Below are 27,766 nucleotides of genomic sequence, written 5' to 3' on the forward strand. Positions count from 1 at the left end.
GACCTCTCAACCACTGCGCCACCAGGGAAGCCCAATAGTCTTTATTTTAAGGTCTATTTTGTCTGATATGAGAATTGCTACTCTAGCTTTCTTTTGATTTCCATTTGCATGGAATATCTTTTTCCATCCCCTCACTTTCAGTCTGTATGTGTCCCTAGGTCTGAAGTGAGTCCTTGTAGACAGCATATATGCAGGTCTTGTTTTTGTATCCATTCAGCCAGTCTGTATGTCGTTTGGTTGGAGCACTTAATCCATTTACATTTAAGGTAATTATCAATGTGTATGTTCCTATTACCATTTTCTTAATTGTTTTGGGTTTGTTACTGTAGGTCTGTTCCTGCTCTTGTGTTTCCTGACTAGAGAAGTTCCTTTAGCATTTGTTGTAAAGCTGGTTTGGTGGTGCTGAATTCTCTTAGCTTTTCCTTGTCTGTAAATGTTTTAATTTCTCCGTCAAATCTGAATGAGGTCCTTGCTGGGTAGAGTAATCTTGGTTGTAGGTTTATCCCTTTCATCACTTTAAATATGTCATGCCACTCCCTTCTGGCTTGCAGAGTTTCTGCTGAAAGATCAGCTGATAACCTTATGGGGATTCCCTTGTATGTTATTTGTTGCTTTTCCCTTGCTCTTTTTAATATTTTTTCTTTGAATTTAATTTTTGAAAGTTTGATTAATATGTGTCTTGGCATGTTTCTCCTTGGATTTATCCTGTATGGGACTCTCTGTGCTTCCTGGGCTTGATTGAATACTTCCTTTCCCATATTAGGGATGTTTTCAACTATAATCTCATCAAATATTTTCTCAGTCTCTTTCTTTTTGTCTTCTTCTTCTGGGACACCTATAATTCGAATGTTGGTGCATTTAATGTTGTCCCAGAGGTCTCTGTGACTGTCCTCAATTCTTTTCATTCTTTTTTCTTTATTCTGCTCTGTTGTAGTTATTTCCACTATTTTATCTTCCAGCTCACTTATCCGTTCTTCTGCCTCATTTATTCTACTATTGATTCCTTCTGGAGAATTTTTAATTTCATTTATTGTGTTGTTCATCATTGTTTGCTTGCTCTTTAGTTCTTCTAGGTCCTTGTTAAACGTTTCTTGTATTTTCTGTATTCTATTTCCTAGAATTTGGATCATCTTTACTATCATTACCCTGAATTCTTTTTCAGGTAGGCTGTCTATTGCCTCTTCATTTGTTAGGTCTGGTGGGTTTTTACCTTGCTCCTTCATCTGCTGTGTGTTTCTCTCTCGTCTCATTTTGCTTAACTTACTGTGTTTGGGGTCTCCTTTTGGCAGGCTGCATGTTCTTAGTTCCCGTTGTTTTTGGTGTCTGCCCCTAGTGGCAAAGGTTGATTCAGTGGGGTGTGTAGGCTCCCTGGTGGAGGTGAGTAGTGCCTGTGTTCTGGTGGATGAGGCTGGATCTTGTCTTTCTGGTGGGCAGGACAGTGTTCAGTGGTTTGTTTTGGGGTGTTTGTGACCTTATTATGATTTTTGGTAGCCTCTCTGCTAATGGGTAGGGTTGTGTTCCTGTCTTGCTAGTTGTTTGGCATAGGGTGTCCAGCACTGTAGCTTGCTGGTTCTTGAGTAGAGCTGGGTCTTAGCATTGAGATGGAGATCTCTGGGAGAGCTTTTGCTGTTTGATATTACATGGGGCCGGGAGGTCTCTTGTGGACCAGTGTCCTGTACTCGGCTCTCCCACCTTGGAGGCTCAGGCCTGACACCTGGCCGGAGCACCAAGACCCTGTCAGCCACTCGGCCAGGTACGTGGAGAGTTTGTTGCCTTTTGGGAAGTCTGAGGTTTTCTGCCAGCGATCAGTAGGTGTTCTGTAGGAGTTGTTCCACATGTAGATGTATTTCTGATGTATTTGTGGGGAGGAAGGTGATCTCCACGTCTTACTCCTACCCTATCTTGAAGCTCTCTAGACTTTTGTATATTTTAAAACTAATTACCTTAATGACTTCTACTAGTGAATTTTCATTTGATTTACTTAGGTTTTCCATTTAAAGAAGCATGATCTGAAAATAGAGAGTAATTTGTCCCCATGTTTCTAAAATTTACCAATTAAAAGAATTCTTCTGTCCTTTATTGCATTGGCTAGAACTTCCAGGAAAGTGCTAAATAATAACCAGCACACTGCTCTTGTTGCTAAATTTAATGGGAATGAGCTTTAGTATTTCATCATTAACTCTAATATTGGCTATCTCTATACAATAACTATTCTCTAATTGATTAAGGAGGTTTTCCTCTATTGTCAGGAAGCTTTTGTATTTATTTTAATATTTCATTTATGTTTTAATCTTTGCATTTATTAAAAGAACTATTTTTTAATCTTCTGAGGTACTGAAGTGACTAATTAACTGACTGGTATATTTTACATGCTACTGGATTAGCATGTTATATAGGGAGATTAGTTTGTGATTTACATTTTTGTGCTCTATTTGTTGGACTTGGGGATTAGAGTATTGCTGGTTTGGGAAAATGAATTGGGCAGTGTGCCATCTTTTTCTGTACTCTGGAACACTTTAAGTGATATGTGAATTATCTTTCCTTGAAGCTCTGCTAGAACTCACTAGTAAAATTGTGTAGACATGGTACAGCATTTGGAGTTATTCCCTAGGCAAAAATTTCCATTTCTTCCGCAGTTGTTGGTATCCACATGGACTAATTTCTCAAATCATTTCTGGAAGGTTATGTGTTTTTTAGAAAATCGTGTGTTTCATCCTTATTTTTGGATATTTTAGCTTAGAGTGGTACACTTAAATTTCTTATAGCATTACAGGGTACTTGTATATCTGTGAATAAAGCCTGATTCTCATTTTTAATGATTTGAATATATTTTCTGTTGTCTAAATCTGTAAGCTTTGTCTATTTTATTGATATTTTCAAAGAAATTATTTCTTGGATTTATTTATCATATCTATTTTTGTTTTCTAATAATTTCTACATCATTATTTTTACATCATTATTAAATGCATTTCTCTTTATCTCTCAGGTTTCTCTTCTTTTTTGACATTTTTTCAAATTCATTTTCATTTTCTGTTTTTAAAAATAAATATATTTAAGGCTGTGGGATTTCTTCTGAATGTAGTTATCCTCACCATATCAATTTTGATTTGTAGATGTTGTTGCTTTTATAGGTGTAATGTTCTATAGCTGCACTTATTTTTAACTTTTGTAAAAATTGAGTATAATTTACAAACATTGAAATGCACATATTTGAATAGTACAATTTGATAAGTTTTTTATTGAAGTAAAATTTATGTACAGTGAAATGCATTTCTTAATTGTACCGTTTGTTGAGTTTTGACAAGTCTGTGTAACCAACACACCAAGCAAGATGCAGAGTCCCTCCCTTCAGCTTTCCTTCTGCCTGCTTCCAATCAGTCCCCCACTGGGCAACCACTGTTTGGATTTCTATCACCAGAGTCATTTTTTGATTCTCGAACTTCATATGAATGAAATCATACAGTAGTACTCTCTGTGTCTGAGTACTTTCCCTCAGCATAATGACTTTTAGGTTAATCCATATTGTTGCTTGTATCAGCGGCACATTTTTTTTTAAACTGCTGAGTTTTAAAATTACTGAGTTTTAAAAATTGTATCGTTTGTACCACAGTTTATCCTATGTCCTCTGGATGGACTTTTGAGGTGTTTCCAATGTTGGACTATAATGAATAAAGCTGCCTGGACATTCCTGTAAAAGTCTTTTTGTGGATATGTTTTCATTTCTTTTGGGTGAATACTTAATGGCATTGCTGGGCCAAGGGGTAGATGTATGCTTAATTTTAAAGAAAGTGCCCATCTTTTTCCAGTAGTTGTACCATTACAGACTCCATCCGGAAATGCATGAGACTCCAGTTGTTCACATCCTTACTAATAATTGGTATTGTCAGTCTTTCATTTTAGTCATTTTGGGGGGTATAAAATAAAATCTCATTGTGGTTTTAATTTGTATTTCTCTGTTGTCTAATGATATTAGGCATCTTTTTGTGTGCTTCTTCTTGGCCATTTATATAGCTTTTTTTGTTAAGTGTTCAAGCCTTTTGACTATTTTTAAATTGGATTGTCTTTTAGTTATTTGAGTTGTAGGAATTCTTTATATTAATATGTTCTGGATGTAAGTTCTTTGTCAGATTTATGATTCTAAATATTTTCTTCTAGTCTGTGGTTTATCTTTTCTTTGCAGTGTCTTCTGAAGAATAGGAGGTTTTAATTTTAATGAATTCCCTTCTTGTAATTTTTTTTCTTTTATGGTTATTGTTTTTTGTGTTTCATTTAAGAAATTTTTACCTACCTGAATATTGCAAATATATTCTATATTTTCATGTATAAGCTTCACAGTTTTAGCTTTTTTTGATCCTATCATTCATTCCAATTAACTTTTGGGATGAAGTGTAGAGTCAGGATTCATTAATTTTTACCCAGTAGCTCTTTGGTTGTTCCAACACCATTTGTAGAAAAAACTGTCCACTTCCTATTGAATTATCTTGGTGCCTTTGTTGAAAATCAGTTGAGAATTTCCCTGGTGGCGCAGTGGTTAAGAATCCGCCTGCCAATGCAGGGGACATGGGCTCGAGCCCTGGTCTGGGAAGATCCCACGTGCCGCAGAGCAACTAAGCCCGTACGCCACAACTACTGAGCTTGTGCTCTAGAGCCCACGAGCCATAACTACTGAGCCTGTGAGCCAAAACTACTGAAGCCTGCGCACCTAGAGCCTGAGCTCCGCAACAAGAGAAGCCACCTCAGTGAGAAGCCCGCGCACCGCAACGAAGAGAAGCCCCCACTCGCTGCAACTAGAGAAAGCCTGTGAGCAGCAACGAAGAACCAATGCAGCCAAAAATAAATAAAATTAAATTAAAAAAGAAAGAAAATCAGTTGAATGTATCTTGTAGGTCTATTTCTAGACTTTCTAGACTGTTTCTGTAGTTGCAGGTTTGGTATTCTCTTTGACCCATGAATTGCTTAGGAATATGCTGCCATCTTTAACAACAACTCTAACTTATGACCCTGAAGACCATTATGTTGGAGCCAGATCAGGACTGAGGCCGAGTAATAATGTCATCGTCTAAAGCAGGAGTTCTAAAATTTAGCAGTGTTACACAGGGAGTTAACAAACAAGAATAGATTTGGGGACCCTATTCCAGACCTAATTTTCAGTGTAAAAACCGGAGAATATCTCTTTTTAAAAAGCCCTCCAGGTGATTCTAAGACGTCCAGTCAATTTGAGAACCATTGCCCTAAGCACCACCTCTTACAACAAAGAGCAGACTTATAGTTACATGCTGAGACTTCATTGGGTTCAATCTGTTCCATTATTTCAGTGTATAGACTAGACCTTCAAAAAAGGGAAACAGAAAATTAGCCTGTTACTTCTTCAGGCATTGAAATGAACATGAACCTCACATCATCTTTGAATGACCTTCTTTTTAATTTGGGAGGACGTAATATCTATTATTGTTGTGGTGTAGTTAAGAGATTTTTTATGTAGGAAACAATTGGATTCTGGATGACTGTTTTGCTGTTCAAGTATGGTGACTTAAAGTTTTAGGGAGAACTGTTTGGGGCATGGAGGCAGGTGCCTTATCTATTCCAGGGCTAATGGATCAGGGAAGCTCCAAGAAAGCCAAGAGAGCTGTCAAAGGAAGTGCATTACAGTTCAGGACCAGAGGGAAGCTTTTGGAGAGACTTACGATCTCATTATATTGGTGAGACTATTAAAAAAGGAGCCCAGCTTCTGTGCTTCTTAGTTGTGGCATGTGAACTCTTAGTTGCAGCATGCATGTGGGATCTAGTTCCCTGACCAGGGATCGAACCTGGGCCCGCTGCATCGGGAGTGCAGAGTCTTAACCACTGCGCCACCAGGGAAGTCCCCTAGATGGTTTTCTTGTGTTGTTGTAAATCTGGATTGTGAATCATATTATGGTTGGTGAGATTTACCATGGGAATTATGTGTGGTTTGGTTTGAGTGTGTGAATTCAGAAAGAGTTTGTATTTGTTTCTGTCAAGTTCCTCTAGGGAATTAGCCCCAGCTTACTTGCTTATTTATTTACTTAGTTATTGGATTGAGGTTTCCTGAATTGAACAGGTAGTATGGATTAGAATTTCAGATCTTTATCAAGGCAGGTCTGTGCTTACTAACTCGTAAAGGGAGACTTCCCTTTTTCTATCAGAATCTAGGACAAGACAGACAAACTTCTTTGTCATCTTTCATGGGTATATTTTTTTCCAGTTCTCCCTTTCTCTGAGAGTAGCCCTTTGAAGGTTTAGGCTTATGCAGGGATTTCAGGCCCCTTTCTTCCTGTCTGAGTGAAAATAAGAAAGCCAGTGAGGCTGGAGGGTAATGAATGAGGGACAATGATGGCAGGATATGAAGCCAGAGAGGTAATGAGAGGCAAGAACATGTAAGGCCTTGTGAGTCAGGACAAGATTTTTTGCTTATACTCTCAGTGAGATCAAAAATCATTGGAGGGTTTTGAGCAAAGGTATGACATGCGCGAATGTGATCTGATTTGTATTTTAAATGGATTTGTCTGGTTGCAGTTAGAAAATAGACTATGGGGCCCAAGGATGGAAGTAGGGAGACAAAGTTGAAGGCTATTGCAGTATTGTGGGGTGAGAGGTGATGATGGTGTACACTTGGGTGGTTATGGCGGAGGTGGTGAGAAGTGGTAAAATTCTGGGTATGGTTTGAAGGTGGAGAAAATAGGATTTGATAATAAACTGAATATTGAATATATGGGAGAGACTTCAAGGGTTTTAGGCTTAGACAACTGGCAAGAAATGTATTGCTATTTGCTGAGATGAGGAAGACTGGATAGAACAGTTTGGTGGAGGAAAATCAAGAATTTGGTTTTGGACACTTAGATCATAAGCTTGAGATGTCTGTTAAGCCATACAAATGGAGATGTAGATTGACAGTTGAATTTATGATGCTGGGAGACATGAGAGGAAATGTCCACATTATATATATAAATTTGGTAATTGCCAGGTTATATATGATATGAAATTCTATGGGATTTTATAAGATTATTCATTTAGAAAAGATGTTATAAATCACCTAGAATTTATGGGTATTTTGAGCAGATGTATTTTTAATTAGTTAATTAATTAATTAGGCTGCCTTGGGTCTTCATTGCTGCACGCAGGCTTTCTCTAGTTGCAGCGAGTGGGGGCTACTGTTCGTTGCGGTGCGCGGGCTTCTCACTGAAGTGGCTTCTCCTGTGGCAGAGCACCGGCTCTAGCTGTGTAGGCTTCAGTAGTTGTGGTGCACATGTGCTCCACGGCATGTGGGATCTTCCTGGACCAGGGCTTGAACCTACGTCCCTTGCATTGCAGGCGGATTCTTAACCACTGCGCCACCAGGGAAGTCCTAGCAGATGTCTTTTTAGATTACATTGTCTCTACTGTGTTAGAAGAAATAAAAGTATATATATATTTTAAAATGCAGAAAAATACATATAAACATAAAATTTATCATCTTAACTGTTTTTAAGTGTACAGCTTAATAATGTTAAGTATATTCACATTGCTGTGCAACCAATCTTCAGAACTTTTTCATCTTGCAAAACTGAAACTCTATGTGCATTAATAACTATTCCCCATTCTTCTATTCCTCCCAGCCGCTGGCAACTACCATTCCACTTTCTGTTTATATGAGTTTGATTACTCTGGATACTTCATATAAGTGAAATCATACAGCATTTGTCTTTTTGTGACTGGCTTATTTTACTTAGCATAATGTCTTCAAGGTTCATGCATGTTATAGCATGTGTCAGAATTTCCTTCCTTTTCAAGACTGAATAATATTCCTCTGTGTGTGTGTGTGTGTGTGTGTGTGTGTGTGTGTGTGTATCAACCACGTGTTGTTTATCCATTCGTCTGTTGATTGACATTTGGTTTGCTTTCACCTCTTGGCTGGTATGAGTAAAGCTATTATGACCATGGGTGTGCAAATTCTCTTTGACACTCTGCTTTTAATTCTTTTGGGGATATATACTTAGAAGTGGTATTGCTAGGTCATTTGGTGATTCTATTTTTAATTTTTTGAGGAACTGCCATACTGTTTTCTCTGGTGGCCACACCATTTTACATTCCCACCAATAGTGCACAAGGGTTCCAATTTTTCTACCTCCTCGTGAACATTTGTTATTTTCTGTTTTTAAAAATTTTCTATAGCAGCCACCCTAATGGGTGTGAGATGGTATCTCATTGTGGTTTTGATTTACATTTCTTTAAATGATTAGTCATTTAAATCATTTCTTTAATGATTAGTGATATTGAGCATCTTTTCTTTGCTTGTTGGCCATTTGTTGGCCATATCTTTTTTGGAGAGATGTCTTTTCAAGTCCTTTGCCCATTTAAAAAATCAGGTTGTTTGGATTTGTGTTGTTGAGTTGTAAAAGTTCTTTAATACATTCTGGATATTAGCTCCTTATCAGGTATTTAATTTGCAATTATTTTCTTCCATTCCATAGGTTGCTTTTTCACTCTGTTGATTGTGTCTTTTGATGCACAGAAGTTTTAAATTCTGATGTAGTCAAATTTACCTAATTTTGCTTTTGTTGCCTGTGCTTTGGGTGTTATATCCAAGACATCATTGCCAAATCCAATGTCATAAAGCTTTCCTTGTTTTCTTCTAAGAGCTTTATAGTTTTAGGTCTTAAATGTAGGCCTTTGATCCATTTTGAATTAATTTTTTTCCATGGTCTAAGGTAAGGATCAAACTTCATTCTTTTTGCATACGGAATCCAGTTTTTTCAGTACTTTTTGTTGAAAAGACTGTCCTTTATCCATTAAATTGTCTTGGCACCCTTGTCAAAAATCATTTGACCGTATATGTGAGGGTTAGAAGTATATTCTTGTTCTCTCCTCTCTGTGGATGAAAAATGTTGCCTGCCATATCAGTAAACAAAGGATGTTGCCACCATCAAGCCCTAGGCCACTGCAGCCACCCCCTACTGTGCGCCCTGAGGGAAGTCAGGATGGAAAGCAGGGCACTGGCCCTACCTAGATGGTTAAGGTGCATATAAAAGGAATGATTTCAATAGCCCAGACTCTTGCATCTTCCCATACACAAAAAAGCTCACTAAATTCATTAACTTGAGATATCTGGTTTTCTTTAATCAACAGTAATCTTTTGATGTTCCAACTACCTGGTTTTTGTTGCAAAAACCCCTATATATCCTCGCTCCTCCCTTACCTCTTTGGAGCTGTCCCTCAGAGCTATCTGAGAGACTGTCTTCCAAGCTTTTCAGTCCTCAGTTTTGTCCATCAAAGAAAACATAATTCTCAACTTTTAGGTTGTGCATTTTTTTTCGGTCAACATCTCCATTAAACAAGTCCATTTTTATTTTGCCTGCTAAATATCTTCTGAATCTCCCTACCCCTCTTTATTTCTGCCAGTGTCACCCTGGCTTATATTATCATCCTATCATCCAGGTTACAGGAATAGCCTGAAAACTTGTTTCCTCACATTTACTTAAAAAAAAAAGTTACCCCAACAAACCAGCTTTATTGTGATATAATTCACATAGCATGAATTTACCCATTTAAAGTGTACAATTCAGTAGTTTTTAGTATATGCAGCCATCTCTAAAACCTAACTGTAGAACATTTTTCTTCTGTCCCAAATCACAAATACTCTTGACCCACTCTAACCTGTCATCCAATTTGCAGCTAGATGGATCTTTTTTTTTTTTTAAAGTTAATCTGATTATGTTCCCCTCCCCCATTTCCCTACACAAAAAAACCCTTCAATGGTCTACTATCTCCTTACAATAGACCAAAATCTTTGGTGTGGATTTCATTCCACACTGCCGCCTGCCCTCCCCCTCTCCCCGCCCCAATATCTCCAGCTCCATTTCACATCACTCTCTCCCATAATACGGCACTATGATATGGCCACACCATGCTTTACCCTTCCTCCTGGATTTTCAGATGCTTTTCTTTTTCTCTGCCCCATCCCCATCTCTATCACCTTCCCAACTTTTATATCTCAGCTCAAATACTGCTTTCTCAAGGAAGGCTTCCATGACTGCCCTTCCCCCTACCACACATCCAGATGAGCTTAGGGTCCCTCCGTTAGCCTCAGATTCCTCCTCTAGAATATAAGCTCCATGAGGCCAGGTGCTGGTACAATCACTGTATCCCCAGTGCCTAGCATGGTGCCACTTTGCAGACACTTCATTTGTTCAGCTAATATTATTGGGTGCTCACTATTTGTCAGGCACCTTTCTAAGTGAAGATATGCAAAAGAGCATGGCTGGAAGTCTGCGTCCTTGACTGTAACTACCTCCAGAAACCGCCAAACACTGGCTGTGTACTAGGTCTGGTGTGGGACGTGGGACAGCTTTCCCCATGAGACCTGTCAGATAAAGCCTTTGCAGTTACCTGTGGTCAGGCCTGAAAGATCATACATAGGATTTTGGACAGGAGCTGGACTCCTCAGAGATTAGGGGATGTTTTTCTCTTGAGAAATTGGACGGGCCAAGAGAAAAGCTTCCAGGTACTGGTGTGTGTGTGTGTGTGTGTGTGTGTGTGTGTGTGTGTGTGTAGTCCACTGAATAGGCCTTTTGCCACCTTATCACTGCACAGTGAGATGTTCCTGTTGACCAGCCCCATCCATGTACATAGAGCATCCGTGTTGATTTTCAAGTGCCCAATGAAAAGATATGAGCAGACATCTAAGGATTTCAGGTATTTGATGAATACCTCCTACTTGAAAGAGAGACTAAATAATCACACAGATAAAAGAAACCCAGAAGCAACAGGGACAAAGTAAAGAATAAAATAAAATTTCAAAAAATTTATCACATCATAATAATAATCTGAATGTTTTCGTCATGTAAGAGAAAATATTGCATCCAGGAAATAATGGGATGCTGTGAAAAAGTATAACCAGAGAACAATTAGGAGCTCTAAAATGAAAAAAAAATATAGTGATGGAAAAAAAACAATCAACAACAGAAGTGCTAAAAGATAAGATCAAGAAAATCTGGCAGAAAATATAGCAAAAGATACAGTGGTATACAGTAGAAAACTTAAGTTTACAAGGTAAATCCAGGAGATATAATAGACTATTAGGAATTCCAGAAGGAGAAAATAGAGAAAATACCAGGAAAATACAATATTTCTGAAATTAAGAGCACTAGCCTCCAGTTTGAAAAGATCTAGGGTGTGTCCAGCACAATAAATTAAAAAAATCCCTACTCCTACCGACCTTAAATTGAATAATCACAACACCAGGGTATAGAGATGATTTGAAGAAAAAAGGTGAGGAGAGAAACAGAGGACATAGCAAGTATTAGGAATCATAATGGCACCAAACTCTGTAGTTAGAGAAAACTGAAAAATAACGGACTTTAAAATTCTGAAGGAGAATCATTAATCAACTCAGAAATCTAAACCCAACCAAACTTTCCAAAAAGTGCCAAGGTAGAATAAAGATATTTTTAGATAAGCAAGAAGTAAAAATTATATTTTTCTTTTCTAAGAAAGTTTTTGAAAGATATGCTTAAGCCAAATGAGCAGTAAACTCAGGAGACCAGAGATGCTGTACAGGGAAGTGGTGAGGAGTTCCTAGGTCTTTTTCTTCCTTGTATAGCAGGTGGAAAGCAGTCATCCCCAACCAGAATAGGTGGCAAAGGGCTCCGGGCAAGAATTCTGCAGGGATAAAGATAGACTTGAAACCTTATCTGATGCCGTCAATGTTTTGGAAAATAAGAATGGAAGAATTTTGACAGTTATGATGGAGGATGTGGACAAATTAAAGATAAATACATAGAAAACGAAGCAAATGAAATTCCAGTAAAACCAAAAAATTTGTATTTTTTTGGAGAGGGTAAGGAAGGTGTACTACTTGGCTCAGCAGATAGCAAAATTTAATTAGCAATGCAAAACGCCACTAAGTTAACTTAGTAAAGCCCTTGTGTATAGTTAGAGAAAGTAGTAAAGGAAAATGTGGTGCAAGTGTGATGTAAGAGAACGAAATCTTTTACAACCAACCTAGGGAATTGATATAACATGCCAAAATGGCAAAAGGAAGACATAGCAGTGTTACAGACACTGCTAGAGACCTACCTGGGGTCCATTCTTCTCCTAACAGAACATACGGTAGCAACATGCTTAGCAAAAGAATTTTATTTCCTTGCCTTTCTTGTCAGTAAGAGTGGTCATTTTATATCAATCTGGCCAGTGATACATGTGACACATGATCAGAAGTCATTGGGTGGCAGATGCAGCTGAAATGTGTCCTTTGCCCTCCCTCTTCTTGCCTGGAATACAGTTGAGTTGCTGGAGGTGCAGCATCCATCTTGAGACACTGAGGTGACAAGGATGAGAGAGAAAGTCATGTGCTAATGAGGGGAGTTAGAGCAGAAAGGGCTCAGATGGGTCTTGATGGCGTATTGGGTTGTGTGCCATCCCTGCTTTGCCTCTGGGCTTCTTTTACCTGAGAAAATCCCTGATTTGTTCAGAAAATTGAGATTTATTCAGAAAATTGAGTCGATTTTTCATAAAATTGAGATTTGTTTAGAAAATTAAGTTGATCAAGCTACATAAGCATAGTAGCTAAAAAATATGGTGGTAAATAATGTTTAAAACAGTTAAAATAATTCAGAGCGATTGTATGGGGGGATGGGGAGAGTGTGGTAGAAACTGTTGGGTTTTGGTACAATTGATGCTGTAGTGAGCTCAATTTGATGTTTTGGACAATGCATATGTATTAGTTTAATAAAATACAGATTAATAAGAAAGAAGACTATCTTCCTGCATGGAACACTTTGATATCTTCCTATTTTACTTGAAATAAAATCCAAACTCCTTTAACAGATTCTTCATGATATGGCTGGCCCCGGCCACCTTCCCTCCTCATCTTTCATCATCTTCCTCCTTGTCTAGCCCCCAGCCGCATTACCTTCTTTCAATTTTGTAAACGCCCTTTTAGTAAATTTGCACGTGAAGTTTCCTCTGGCTCATTCAGGAGCCCGGGAGGAAACATGACAGGCGCAAACTTGGCGACCCAGGAGAGTTTAATAAAGGCGAGATTTAAGGAAACCAACACGGGATGATGCAGTACTTTGGGGCCTACAAGGGCAGGGAACCATCCATCCCCAGGCCTGAACCACCTGTATGGAGAAAATCACCTGATAGAACTGTGGCCTTTAGGAGAATAATGCTGATAACACATAGGTATTTGAACATTGAGAGTGCAGTGCTCACTGTTAATTAAAATGATTGGAGTGGTTGCTATAGGAAAATGTCTCAATGCACATTAGTTTGAAAGCTTGCTTGCGCTATGTAAAAGTCTCTACCCTTCTTGACTGAGTCTCTGGTGGTCACATGATCAGGGCCTCACAGAGCATGTGTTGAGGCCTCACATAGTAAAAGGCTTCTTTTTAAACAAAATTTTGTTGAAGTATAGTTGATTTACAATGTTGTGTTAATTTCTGCTATACAGCAAGGTGATTCAGTTATACATATACATATATATTCTTTTTCATATTCTTTTCCATTATAGTTTATCACAGGATATTGGATATAGTTCCCTGTGCTATACAGTAGGACCTTGTTGTTTATCCATTCCATATATAATAGTTTGCATCTGCTAATCCCAGACTCCCACTCCATCCCTTCCCCACCCACTACCCTTGGCAACCACAAGTCTATTGTCTATGTCTGTGAGTCTGTTTCTGTTTCATAAAAGTTCATTTGTGTCATATTTTAGATTCCACATATAAGTGATGTCATATGGTATTTGTCTTTCTCTTTCTGACTTACTTCACTTAGTATGATAATCTCTAGTTCCATCCATGTTGCTGCAAATGGAATTATTTTGTTCTTTTTTGTGGCTAATATTCCATTGTGTGTGTGTGTGTGTGTGTGTGTGTGTGTGTGTGTGTGTATACCACATCTTCTTTATCCATTCATCTGTTGATGGACATTTAGATTGTTTCCATGTCTTGGCTATTGTAGATAGTGCTGCTATGAACATTGAGGTGCATGTATCTTTTTGAATTATAGTTTTGTCTGGGTGTATGCCCAGAGTGGGATTGCTGTATCATATGGCAACTGTGAGGAACCTACATACTGTTTTCCATAGTGGCTGTACCAACTTATATTCCCACCAACATTGCAGGAGGGTTCCCTTTTCTCCACACCCTCTCCAACATTTATTATTTGTAGACTTCAGTAAAAGGCTGCTTGGTCATGAGTATCCAGGTACATAGTTCAGCACTTGAATTTAAAATGAGGGCACAATCAGTATTGACTTGCGAGGTGCCACTGGCAAACTGGCCTGTGAAGATCACCCTGTCATAGCCTTGGTTCCTTGCCCTCCAGAGAGCCGACACCCCTTCACTGGGGAGGATGAGCAGGAGAGACAGAGACACCCGGCCCTCCCAGAACAGGGTGAAGCTGACAAGGTAGGTGCCATTGTTGAAGTCTGTCACCTTTCCCGAAGCGCCTGCCTTCAGGGCTGGGGAGGACATCCTGGCCCTCAGGAACCCCCCGCCATATTCCTTCCTGCGTCCCAAGTGGTCCTTCACCTCCAGCAGGACGCCTAGCTGATCCCCCCTGCCATATGTGTCTTGAGGGCTGAGGAGGGTGGCTTTGCTGTGTGTGGCGCTGGTGGTGGAGCTCACGTGGGTGAAGGGTCTGGGTGGGATCAGCTGGTCTAGTTTCTCCATGATCCCCTTTATTCTCAGCTCAGTCTCTGTTGGTGAAACTGCTGGATCCAGTGGTACTTCATGGTGTAAGACCATTTTGAAGGTATTTCTGTGATGCATAAAGGGAGGCATCTCTTATTCACACCAAACTTGAAATGACAAAGACTGAGACATATTCTGTGTACACAGCTGAGCCTGTCTCTGTTAACCTTAAGGTTGGATTTATATCTTTATTAATATATTACCACCAAGGTATTTCCATAATTAAAGTACAGAAAGCTTTTGGTAAAACCTATGTGTCAATTGTTCCATTACTATTCCACTACTATTCCATAGGCTATTAAAGCCCATTAAAAAATATTTAAAGATATTAAAAAATATTAAAAGAATTCTTTTGATTAAGAAGTGGTTACAACAGTACATTGAAAGAATTAAATATTAAGAAATATTTCACCATGTCTGTGTCCTAATGAAATGAAAGGAAAAATCATAATAAAAAAATAAACATTTTTAATAGTGAAATGTCAAGTTCTTTTGGTAGGTACCGCATAAACAAGGTACAAAATTGAAAAGATACAAAATGGAAAGAAGTATGAAAGGAGCCTCCCTCTTTCATTCCTGTCTCCTGCCACACAGTTTTCCTCCCAGGATTAATCACTCTTATCTCTTTTATAAATATCTTTCCAGAGCCTATGTATATATACACATGTGTGTGCACATACACACACACACTACATATATTCTCTTTTATTTTTACATAAATGGTAACATATGCATTGTTCTGTGCCTTGCTTTTTAATGTAAGGATATATTCTGAATATCTCTTCATTTTAGCACATACTGAGCTGCTTCAGTCATCCATTTAGATGGACTCAAAGTATTTCATTGAATGGATGTATCATTCTTTAACAGTCACCTGTTGGTGGACGTACAGATTTTCCTCATTTTCTACTAATACGGAAATTAATAATCTTGTACATTTACTCGGAAGTGGAATTACTGGGTTGAAATTTAAGGGCATTTTTTTAATGTGTATGTCCTAAAATATGGAAAAGTTTGTGGGTTTTTTCTTTTGACCACACCACGCAGCATGTGGGATCTTAGTTCCCTGACCAGGGATGGAACTCATGCCCCTTGAAGTGGAAGCGCAGAGTATTAAGCACTGGACCACCAGGAAGTCCAGGTTTGTGTTTTCGTTCTCGTAATTTTCTTTATATAATATAACAAATACGTGCAACAGATTTACATAACACATTTAATATTCTTTTTTCAGCAATATCTGTTGACTCCCTACCATAAGCAGTGACCAAAATTATTTACACTGTCTTGCCCCAGTTTTCTCCTCTCCACTACTGTATTTTTGTTCTTTAAATTATTTATCTTTGTGTTCACCCTATTTCCTTAAAAGTGTGTGTTTTAATAAAGTTATATGTATAACTGTATACAGAATATTCTATATATACTATGATATATATAGTACTATATAATATATATTATATATTATCTATAATGTTAGCATATTATACTATAGTATATGTAAGTACTGTATGTAATACATACATAATATATAATTGTATTATGTATAACTTATTTATTAAAACACATATTTTTAATATTTATGTATATATATGTGTGTGTACTTATTAGCTTTAAAAAGTATCTTTAAATACCAGGCTGAAAATGATAAGGAAATCTCTCCACCTGCCCTCCTCCATCTTTTGTTATTTATAACATTTCTGTGTTATCAGAGTTTATAATATTTGTGTGTCAGAACACACAACATTTATGGTTTTCCACCATAATCTCCCTAGTTTTGTTTTGGTTTTGGCCAGTACTATAGTTTAGTGGATTCGGTAATTGATGTCATTCTATTTGTAAGAGTTTTTCATCATTTATCCCTTGTTTAACTGAGGCTGGTCTTCTGCATTTTAAAAAGAAGAGTTCATAAGGACTATATCCCCTGTGTTTGTTGTAATAGTTAGATTTTTTTTAAAAAAGTTTGAATCTATAAATAACCTGAGATTCATTTGATACGTGGTATAAGGTGAGAATACAAATTAACTTGTAATCTCCAGCAGTGTATGATATCTAGAGAAGCAATTTTGCTTATTATTTCTTTAACCTTCAGAAAAACGCAACTGTACAAGGGACAAATTAAGAATTAAAATATGCTTTCCTTCTAGGAAACTGAGACTTCAAACAGAAAAACATGTGTTCAATGAATTTGAGGATTTAGGGGAGAAAACAGTTCAAGTAATTAGCTACAGAACCTATGTTGGGAAGAAAAGGAAAATCGGGGCCAGGCGGAGTCTTATGAGTTGAAAGAAAATGAAAGAATCAAGGAAACAGTGCCTGGGACATAAAAGGCTTCAAGACATTTTTGTTTACTGGATTAGTGAGTGAATTCAAGGTGTAATGAAAGTGAGAGTACAGGCATACCTTGGAGGTATTACGGATTTAATTCCAGATTGCCACAAAGCGAATATCCGCCTTAAAGTGAATCACATGAATTTTTTTTCCACTCCGTATGAAAGTTATGTTTACACTATACTGTCATCTCTTAAGTGTGCCATAGCATTATGTCTAAAAAAACAATGTCCATACCTTAATTAAAAAATACTTTATTGCTAAAAATGCTAACCATCATCTTGCCTTCAGTGAGTTGTCATCTTTTGGCTGGTAGGGGGTCTTGCCCTGACGTTGATGGCTGCTGACTGATCAGGGGGGCGTTATTAATTGGCCTAATTTCGATACTGTTGTGTCTCAGAATAGAGAGGCCTGAGGAGAGGAAGAGAGGGGAATAGCTGGTGGGTGGACCAGCTGGAACACACACAACACTTATCAATTAAGTTCATTGTCTTATATGGGTGCAATTTGTGGTGCCCCCAAACAGTTATAAGAGTAACATAAAGATCACTGGTCATATATTGCCATAACCAATAAAATAATAATGAAAAAGTTTTAAATATTGCAAGAATGACCAAGATGTGACACAGAGATACAAAGTGAGCAAATGCTGTGGGAAAAATGGCACCAATCGACTTGCTCAACTCAGAGTTGCCACAAACCTTCAATTTGTAAAAAATGCAATATCTGGACTTCCCTGGTGGCCCAGTGGTTGAGACTTCGCCTTCAAATGCAGGGGGTGTGGGTTCAATCCCTGGTCAGCGAATTAAGATCCCACATGGCTTGGGGCCAAAAAACCAAAACATAAAACAGAAACAATATTGTAACAAATTCAATAAAGACTTTAAAATTGGTCTACATTAAAAAAAAAAAACTTAAAAGAATGCAATCTCTGCAAAGTGCAGTAAAGCAAAGTTCAATAAAACAAGATACGCCTGTGTAATAAATGTAGAAGATTAAGTGTCTGTGGTTAAAAAGTATGAGATATCAGTTGGGTGATAACAAGGTTCCAGGTGTGGCCTGTGAAGTGTGTTGTCAAGATGTATTAGATATGAAGGTCCCTGGTATGTAGAAAGAAAAAAATCACCAGAAGACTTGAGGTTTGAATTGATTTGGATGTGGGATCTAAATTCTTTCTGGGCAATGGAAGAATTTTTTGGGAGGCGATGAAGACTTAACCAGCTACATAATTATTTTGTGAATATGAGGAAACAATCAACTCTATGAGGTAAGTCCTATCTTATAGTTATTTCATAGATTAGGAAATGAAGCAGGAAGATATTAACTAATTTGCCTATGGCCATAAGAAGAATAACTGCCAAAGTCAAGATACAAGTCCAGGCAATCTGACTCTCAAGCTTGTGATCTGACCATTCTGCAGCCCCACCTCCAAGTGTGTGTGTGTGTGTGTGTGTGTAGTGGTGGTGGTGGTGATGGTGGTGGGGCAGGTGTTGTTCGTTTATGTGACTGCGACCCTAGGGGATGGTACAGAGGCTGAGCAGCATGATACTCCTAGATTTGGTCACATCAACCAGAGCCTGTCCTATAGGGCAGCTCAGGGAGCTCTGGAGTCTATTTTGCATGTATAGTTTAGAAGGAGACTGTTCCATTCCATAGTTACCCTCATCCCCTAAGACTGAGCTGGGTCACAAGGGGAGGAGACTGAAAAATTTTTGAAACTCTTAGGCATTTCAGAAACTGTGATATTTCTTTAAAATGTACTGGACAATTTATCCATTTGTTCAACAGACATTTTAGAATCTGTCTTTACTAGGCATAGTAAGGGGCATCCAAAGCAAGATCTCTACTCAAGAGTAATATAAAATTTAGTTGGGGACACAGGTTAAGGCAAAGTAAGTTTAACTCTATCCATCTCATTTACTTTAGTCTCTCAAGTTACAAAATTAGGCGTTAACAACTGAGGGAATATTAAATCTTTCCCAATTAAAAAAACTTTCCCACCCTCAGTATATCACCAGGCAATTTAATGCCATGTTCTTGGTCTGACCTGGGATAGGCTGAATTCTGAGAGAGGTTTTATTGAGAAAGTGGAGAAACTGAACCTTTAAAAAAAAAAAAATCTTTGTGGAATCCTTCAGTTGTAAAGATGATCCATACATGTAGCCCTAATATAGGTGCTAGCAGTGTTTTATGAATCATCTTATTTGAAAACAAAGCAGACAAGGGAGGGCCTGCATACTAAGGCACATGGAAGATGAGCCCTTTTGTACATGCTGTTCCTTCCAGAACGCTTTCCCTCTAGGTTGCTCCCTTTGTAACCCTTCTTTTGCGTCCCTGAATTCTACTCATTTTTCTGGTATTATTTCAGATATTACTTCCTCCGGAAGCATTCTCTGGACTCAATGCTGGGGCATGACTCTGTTTCCCCTAGCATCCTTTCGTAGCAGGTATCACACTGTATTGCAATAGTTTGATACTGACTGGTATTCTCTCTTGTTTAACTTTATGTCCACACCCCGAGGCCGCCATATAATAGTTGTTGAGTAAACAAGTGTTCATTTAATGAATGATTCTCAGAGCAGAACCTCATTCTTCCTACAGTTGCTTCAATATCTTCTTCTTTTTTAAAAAAAAAATTAATTATTTTTGGCTGCACTGGGTCTTCGTTGCTGTCCACGAGGCGGGGCTACTCTTCATTGTGGTGCTTGGGCTTTTCATTGCGGTGGCTTCTCTTGTTGCGGAGCACAGGCTCTAGGCATGAGGGTAGCTGTGGTGCACGCACTCAGTAGTTGTGGCTCATGGGCTCTAGCATGCAGGCTGTTGTGGCACACGGGCTTAGTTGCTCCGTGGCATGTGGGATCTTCCCGGACCAGGGCTCAAACCCGTGTCCCCTGCGTTGGCAGGCGGATTCTTAACCACTGTGCCACCAGGGAAGTCCCTCAATATCTTCTTGATGGGGATCTTTGAAGTTCTCAGTATGTGTCATTAGCATAATCAAAAGGAGGGAAATCAAAGACAAGGTGATTGCATTGCAAGTGGCTGCATGTAAATTTTTGGAGAAAACTCAACTCTTTTCTCCAAGGATCCCTGGTTCCTTTTAGTGAGGAAGTCTTCTTAGAGACCACAGTCTAGGTGCTAGGAGTGATTATTGCTAATGGGTTATTTTTGCTCTGGGCCTTTTCGCTGGATAGAGCTAGGACATATGTATATTTGAAAATAAAAAGAATCATGAATTTATACAGATGTTTCCAATTCAATTTTTGAAAAGTTTGTTTTAACGTCTTTAATCTTTTTACTTGCATTTTTCTTTTTCATTAAAAACTCCATTTCCTGATATCACTAACATAAAAATTTGCCTTATCCAATAAAATGTAAAAAACAGTTACAAAATAATAATATCAGTATTAGTTCTAATAAAAAGACTGTTGTGTGAAACTTGGGAATTTTTTCTAGCTCTATGTTTCCTTAGAATATATTCAACCATGGAAGTACAGTCAAAATGCTGTGTTCTTAAGTCTCTGAAACACAGAAAAACATAGTTTTGTGTCACCAACTTGACTTACAGCTAGGTTTATTTATTTACTTATTTTTTCATTTTTAGGAATTTTTTTTCTTTTTGGTTTAATGTTTTTAATACATAAATCATATGTATGGTTCCAAAACCAAAACTATGTAACAAAGTACAAGAGAGTCTTGCTTCTATACATGTCCCTTCTACTCTGAATTCTGCATGCCTTTATGGATTAACTTATCATTTTTCATGCAGTGGTTCTGTTGTTGTTATTGCAGTTATAAGCAAATGCAGCTGTGTCTATCCTTACCTTTTAATTACCTAAGAGGTTGCACACTATGTACTGCAACTTTTCTCATTTACAGTATATCCTGAGACTAACAACATTAGTTTGTAGAGCTCTCCCTATTCCTTTTTATGGTGGCATTGTGTTATCTTGAGAAGATGTGTCATAATCTGTTTGGTCCCCTATAGATGCACATTTTGTTTGTTTTCCAACTTTTTGATATCACAAACAGTGCTCCAATGAATAATCTGTGTAGAGTCGTTTCATAGTTTTGTTAGTGTCTTTGAGAATGCTGGGTCAAAAGGTAAATACATATGTACTTTTCCCAAATATTGCCAAATTTCTCTCCACCGGGGCTGTACCATTTTGAATTCCCATCAGTGATGTCTGAGAATGACTGTTTCTCCACAGTCTCATCAATATCATATGTTTTCAAATTTTGGAATTTTTGTCATCTTGATAGAAGAGAAATGGTATCTCAGTGTAGTTTAGATATATATTTCTTGTTCTGTGTTTAAGGGCCATTTTCATTTCTTCAACTAAATTGTCTACTCTTATCTTTTTCTAATTTTTCTATCTGGGCCTTTTTCTTTTCAATTTTAAGAACTTTTTATATAATAGGCATAATAGTTTTTTGTCAAGGATGTAAGTTGCAAGTGTTTTTTCTCTATTTGCAATTTATCTTTTTTTTTTTTTTTTTTTTTTTTTTGTGGTACGCGGGCCTCTCAGTGCTGTGGCCTCTCCCGTTGCGGAGCACAGGCTCCGTCCAGATGCGCAGGCTCAGCAGCCATGGCTCACGGGCCCAGCCGCTCTGTGGCGTGTGGGATCCTCCCGGACCCGGGCATGAACCCATGTCCCCTGCATCGGCAGGCGGACTCTCGACCACTGCGCAACCAGGGAAGCCCTGTAATTTATCTTTTGACTCTGCTTATGGTTTTTGGGGGGACATGTAAAATGTTTTTATTTTTACATAGTCTGACTTATCAATCTGGGGTTTTAAGTTATCTGGACACAGAGAAAAGAGAAAGTACTTTATTCTATGTATTCCAAATGTCTTTTCACAGTTTTTGGTTTATTTTTTTGCCCTCTTAATGGTATCTTTTGATAGCTGTTCCTGATTGTAATGTACTAAAACTTACCAGTATTTCCCCTTCTGATTAGTGTCTTTGGAATTCAGTCTAAGGAAACATTCTACCTGGAAGCCATAAAGTTATTTTCTTATATTATCTTCAACAGTCCAGGAACTATTTATTACTGTGCTGATCAAACTATGCTCTGAGGACCTGTGCTAATTCTGAACTGTTTTTTAACTGATCCATGATGAGATAAGTACAGAGATTGAGAGTATGCATTCAGAAACTTTTATGGTGATGTGACATTACATGGCGTGCAAGAGGACTCATCTTGCTGATAGTTCTGGTGTGACTGAACTCATGTGGTGAGTCAGGCATCTGAGATTTTGGATATTTTTAAAAACATGGCTCTTTTAAAAAATTAATTAATTAATTAATTAATTTATGGCTGCATTGTGTCTTAGTTGCTGTGCGCATGGGCTTTCTCTAGTTGCGGCGAGCTGGGGCTAATCTTCGTTGCGGTGTACAGGCTTCTCATCCCGGTGACTTTTTGTGCAGAGCACCGGCTCTAGGCACGCGGGCTCCAGTGATTGTGACATGTGGGCTCTAGAGCACAGGCTCAGTAGTTGTGGTGCACAGTCTTAGTTGCTCCGCGGCATGTAGAATATTCCTGTACCAGGGATTGAACCTGTGTCCCCTGCATTGGCAGGCGGATTCTTAACCACTGCACCACCAGGGAAGTCCAAAAACGTGGCTCTTTACTACAGAGAGTGTGAGATGTATTCTTCGAGAAGCTTTATTGCTTTGCTTTTCGCATTTATGTCTATGATCTCCCAAGGACTGTAGGGGTCCAATTTTATTTTTCCCATATGGGTACCCTGTTTTCCCAGAACTATTTATTGAAAAGGGTCACTCACTGCTTCCCTCATTGCTCTGCAATGGTCTATTTGTCAGGAGCCAAGAGTTCTGTTCTCTGTTTCATTTGTCATGTTTCTCTTTGCACCAGTACCACACTGTCATAATTCTATAAATAGCTTTAAAATAAGTATCGATATCTGGAAAAGTAAGTTCTGTAACCTTCTTTTTTTAGAAGTATCTTGGTATTTTTGGCCCTTTGAACGTTCTTAGAAATTTTAGAATCATATTGTCAAATTATGCATGTGCACACAGATACACACACACACACACACACACACACACACAACCTGTTCAGATTTTGATTGGAATTGTGTTGCATTTATAGGTCTGTTTAGTCTTTCAATTTGTGGCTGGAGAGTGGTGTGTGTGTGTGTGTGTGTGTGTGTGTGTGTGTGTGTGTATCTTACACATTGTTGTATTTATTCCTATCTTTTGGGTTACTCAGTGTTTTTGATAGTTTACTGAGTTGTACTTTTAAGTTTTGTGTACACGCCTAAATATATTGTTATGTTTTACAATAGTGATGGTTTTAAAACATGCATTTACAATAGGTCAAAAGTCCCAAATTTCTAAAATTAAATATAATACAACATAAGATACCATGGGATTTTAATTATATTTTCTAATCATCTATTGCTACTATGAGGGAAATTATTAATTTTTGTATGTTGAGCTTATATTAGGTCACCTTCTAAATTTTTATATTTAGCTCTTTTTTTAAAGAGAATGTTTTTAAAATGAGAATGTTTTTTTTAAAGAGAATGTTTCTTAAAGTGAGTGATCAGATAACCAGCACAGTTACTTCTGTTCTTTCTGACAGATACAGCCAGGACACTGTTGAATAGCAATAGTGACAGGCATTCATGTTTTCTTCCTGACGTTAGTAAGAAGCGTTTGTTATGTTTCATTCACTAAGTGATGTTTATTGTAGTTTTCTGGTGGCTAAATTTTAAGTTATGGGAGCTTTCTTCTCTTCCTAGTTTGTTACTAGTTTTCCCCTCAACCTCCAAAGAATTTGTGTTCAAGTCTATCAAGATTTTTGTTTTAAACTAGGTGCTGGCAAACTATGGCCTAGAGGTCAAATACATTTTACCACTTTTTTGGGGGGGACCCGTCATCTAAAAATGGTTTTTGCATTTTTAAAAAGTTGGGCAAAAGAAGAATAAAACTATATGAAATTCAAAATTCAATATCCATAAATGACGTTTTATTGGAACACAGCCATACTCATTCGTTTACATGTTGTCTTGGCTACATTTATGCTTTCATGCTACAATGGCAGAGTTGAGCAATTGTGACAGAGGTAATGGCCTGCAAAGCCTAAAACATTTACTATATAGCCCTTTACAGAAAAAGTTAGATAACCCCTGTTTTAGACCATCATGATGATCACTTTTATTCTCTTACCCTACTAAAGTATCAAATAGGATGCTTTCCTCCACAAGTAATAGAAATCATGACCCAAATTTTACTTACAGAATAAAAACATTCGCATGTAGACAAGCTCTGGGCATGGCATAATCATTCTTCATGTCTGTTTTTTTGGCTTTGCAGCCTATATTGGTTGTCTTTGTTCTTAAGTGTCCTCCCTGCCCAGATGGAATCTTTTAAATTTGATTTTCTTTGTCCCTAAAATAAGTAAAACTTCTCTGACAATACAAATAGGATTATTTGCCGACTGGTCCCTAGGGATTTTGTATATTGTTTTAACAAATGTAGTTTAAGTACATGTTAGTCTGATTTCCAATCATATGATCAGGTGTGTGGATACTATTGGTGCCATGTGCAATGGTGCTATCCTAGGTATCAATGACACCTACACTGAAATTTTTGAAAGGTAAGATATTGAATGTTAACCGTGGATGTCTCCAAACCTCTTTGTGTCTATGTGTATCTCCCTGATGTTTTCTGTTTTAAGGATCATTTTAGTGTCCGGGCTTCTTAGGAATAGTCATTCAATAGCCTTTCTGATACTGATGGCCCTGCGAATAAAAATGTCAACGCAGAAGGGTCTGAAGTGCTAGCCAAGTGTGGTGATGGCTGTGTTTCTTTGACGATGATGGCTGATATCTGGTCAGTTTCCTGGGATATAATCCTCATCTATCACAGAATAGGAAAGTGATAAAAGGGTAACTATATTTTCCCCACTGACTCTGACTGTGTCTGTCTTTCTGTATCCAGAGGGAATTGTTTCTTAAAAATTCTAGTTCCATGAAGATAAAAAATTTTAGTGCTGATAACAAAATAAATAAACCTTTTAACTAGAAGGACATGATTAATATTTTTAAAAAGAATATCGTACCATTTCAAATGCTCACCCATCAAGATTATTTCTGACTGGATCTTCCCTACTCTCTAGGGTAGAGTACCTGTTCATATGTGTGAAGTGTCAATCAAAATGTAAAGTTTTCATTGGAATTTATAGACAGGAACAACATTTCTTCTGAAAGAGGGAATACAATATATTCTAAATTAAAAGGCTCAAATCTAGAAAGATAAACGAAGTTGAAAATAAAACAGCCAAAATGAGAGAATACTTATTAAAAGTATTATTAAATACTTATTTAAAGTATTTTTATACCAGCCTGAATTTAATACTTATTAAATACTTAATACATATTAAATACTTATTAAAAGTATTTTTATACCAGCCTGAATTTAATACTTATTAAATACTTAATACTTATTAAATACTTATTAAAAGTATTTTTATACCAGCCTGAATTTCTAAAAGAATATAAAATAGTTACATACTTTTTACAACTTTGAGTAGGTAGTGCATCCACTACCACAGGGTAGAGTCTCCCAGGAGGTAAATGAGTTTTCCTTTTAAACATCCATTTATCTTAATTGTATTAACTGAATCTTGAAGTTCTATCATTTCTTTGCCATCTTTGCTGATGCTGTGCTGACTTAGGCCTTGGTCTCTAACCTGAATATCACTGGTCTGACAGTTGGTGTCCTTGTATAAAATCACTTAGCCTTGCTCAATTAATGAAGCAATAATTTATTTTTTCTATGAACTTTTTTTATAGGAATATTTTTAAACATTTTAAAAATAGCTTAAAAATAACATATCCACATTTTTAAAACTTCAAAAAAGCTTAAAATATCTAACCTGAATTCATATTTTTAAATAGGATTTTGCTAAAAGTGACATGCAGCAACACAAACCAATATTCTGAGATTTTTTCCAGCGAGTTCCATTAGAATTACAAGCTCTCTTGGCACATGGTCTGTCTTCCAATGTATCTCAGGTAGCAGTGCACCAAGAGTTTTGCTCTGGGGTAACAGAGATCATCAGATCCCTTACCTCTCATGCTTCCTCGTCACTTGCTGTGTCACTCTCCTACCACTAGACCAATGCATCGTATTTTGGTTTGTTTACATCAGCACTTCTCTATTAATATCATATTCTGTATTAGATAGGAAGAAAATAATAATGACTTAAAAATACAAACGTATTTATCCCTCACATAGCAGTCATATAGTGAGCAAGCCAGGGCTAATATGATGTTGCATGGTGTCAGGGATTCCAGTTCCTTCTGTCTGCTTGTTCTGCTGTTCTTTTTTCGGGGGGGCTGGTGTGATACTCTTAATTTTATTATTCCTTTTACAACTTTACTGAGATTTAACTGGTGTACAAAAAAACGCATATACTTAATGCGTACAGTTTGATGAGTTTGAACATATGCATCAACCCATGATGCCATCACCACAATTAAGGTGCTATTCTTAACCTATGACTTCAATCCCACGGTCTAACATGGCTCTTTCATCTCTTACCATTATATCTACAGTTCAGCCAGTAGGAAGGGGAGGGCTAGTTGTTTTACTTTTAAACGTATGACCTAGAAGTTTCCCTTATCACTTCCACTCACAATCCTGGCAAAAATCTAGTTATGGCCTTAACTAGCTGAAAGAAGGCTGTGGCCCTTAGTTTGTGACAATGGACCCAGCTAAAACTCTGGTGTTCAATTACTAAAGAGGGAGAGGGGAACGGATATTGGGAGACCACCTGCTTCACTTTCCGTGCTTAGCCCCACGTAGGCCTTGTGGCCTCTGGTTGTCAATGTCCACATAATAGTCATCAACATGGTTGTTCTGTGCGTGTAACCTTTGGACAAATGGCAAAATGGTGCTGATTGCAGAACTGGAAAAATTCTGGATTAGCTATTCCTTGATGACCTGGAGGAGTTGTTAAGTCCTGGTGATTTTGGCCTGCTAAAGAGAGTTTTCATAATCCTATGAAATTCCTGTGTTGGAATTTCCATGTGACATGTTTGACCTTCTATGATGTTTGACAGCATCACATCCTGGATGGCTGAATATCATAACCCTGGAAACTTAACATTGCTATACCCATCCTAATAATGCACTGGCATACTTTGGTGAGAAAGATAGCCTTTGAGTTTATTATCATAAACCATATCTTGTATAATATTAATGTGTCAGGGTATTCATTTTTGCCAAGTGTCAAACTAAGCTCTCTGCAGGACTATTTCAAATATATAGCAAATTCTCTTATGATCAGTCTTACATGTTTATTTTACTTGATAATTTTAGAATAGCCTTGAATATTTTTAAGAGTATGTTAGTAATAGTTTTAAGATTCCATTGTATTTATTGATTAGTTTAGGGATTGTGGTAGGCAGACTAATGGCCCTCCAAAAATATCTACTTTATAATTCCTGAGACCTGTGAATATGTTACCTTCCATGGCAAGTGGGACTTTCCAGATATGATTACGGGTATGGGTTTTGAGCTGGGAGATTATCCTGGATTATCTGGGTGGGACCAATCTGAATCGCTTTAGTTATCAAAAGTGGAAGAGGGAAGCAGAAAAATGGGTCAGAAAGATGTGGTGTGAGGACTTGACCCACCATTGTAGCTTTGAAAAAAGGAGGAAGGGGGCTGCGAGGAATGTGGGCCGCCTCCAGAAGCCTGAAATGAC

At 37.7% G+C, this 27,766-nt stretch overlaps 2 pseudogenes; both read right to left on the reverse strand.

Annotated features, from left to right (window-relative positions):
• Positions 1 to 13,289: 13,289 nt before the first annotated feature.
• On the reverse strand, positions 13,290 to 15,062 carry LOC111166917 (NXPE family member 4 pseudogene; annotated as a pseudogene).
• An 8,196-nt stretch (positions 15,063 to 23,258) lies between these two features.
• LOC149748817 (NXPE family member 1 pseudogene) lies at positions 23,259 to 25,277 on the reverse strand (annotated as a pseudogene).
• Between the last annotated feature and the right edge of the window lie 2,489 nt (positions 25,278 to 27,766).

The sequence above is a fragment of the Delphinapterus leucas genome, chromosome 7 (genome assembly GCF_059928025.1).
Source record: "Delphinapterus leucas isolate spDelLeu-1000000601 "Yukka" chromosome 7, BTC_Dleu_Yukka2, whole genome shotgun sequence".
Lineage (NCBI taxonomy): Eukaryota > Metazoa > Chordata > Mammalia > Artiodactyla > Monodontidae > Delphinapterus > Delphinapterus leucas.